Here is a 578-nt window from a genome sequence, read left to right as displayed (position 1 = left end):
CAATTGACTGTCCATCGAAAAACTGCAAGCCCATGGACGTAAAATACACCATGTAATCACACAGGAACAGTAACCAAAAAAAGAGAAAAGGGAAATAAAAAGAAGTAAAAACAGAAAAATATGGAACGCTTCACGAATTTGCATGTCATCCTTGCGCAGGGGCCATGCTAATCTTCTCTTTATCGTTCCAATTTTAGTATATGTGCTGCCAAAGCGAGCACTGGAAGTTCTTTTTTAAAATAATTTCTCTTTATTGAGTCTCAAGAGGTTTGGAAGATGACACAAAGAGAGAATCAATAAATTCTCATTTTTGGTTTCAAAAGCTATTCTATCCATTGTAAAATTTAGTCCTTTAACATCTTCTTATAACACTATTTTACTTTAAAATGCCCAGAATTACTTTATCAGTAATAACTCCTTGTACTTTTAGAGTCAAAACATTGTTATTTAATTTCACTTCTACTAAGCAAACATTACGCCAAACTCACATTTTCTTCCAATCAATTCCTCCATTCAACAAATATATTTACTGAGCACCTATTCTGCTATATGGGAGCTCTGGTGGCAGAGTGCCTTAC

At 34.3% G+C, this 578-nt stretch overlaps 1 non-coding gene across 1 annotated transcript; it reads right to left on the bottom strand.

Annotated features, from left to right (window-relative positions):
• Positions 1-114: 114 nt before the first annotated feature.
• On the bottom strand, positions 115-221 carry LOC122149612. Its single transcript, XR_006163234.1, has one exon. It is a non-coding gene; the product is annotated as a U6 spliceosomal RNA (small nuclear RNA).
• Positions 222-578: the final 357 nt, after the last annotated feature.

The sequence above is a fragment of the Orycteropus afer genome, unplaced genomic scaffold (genome assembly GCF_000298275.1).
Source record: "Orycteropus afer afer isolate SDZICR_OR568_19922 unplaced genomic scaffold, OryAfe1.0 scaffold00035, whole genome shotgun sequence".
Lineage (NCBI taxonomy): Eukaryota > Metazoa > Chordata > Mammalia > Tubulidentata > Orycteropodidae > Orycteropus > Orycteropus afer.
The sequence above is the reverse complement of the archived record's forward strand: the minus strand, read 5'-3'. Positions and strand labels throughout refer to the sequence as shown.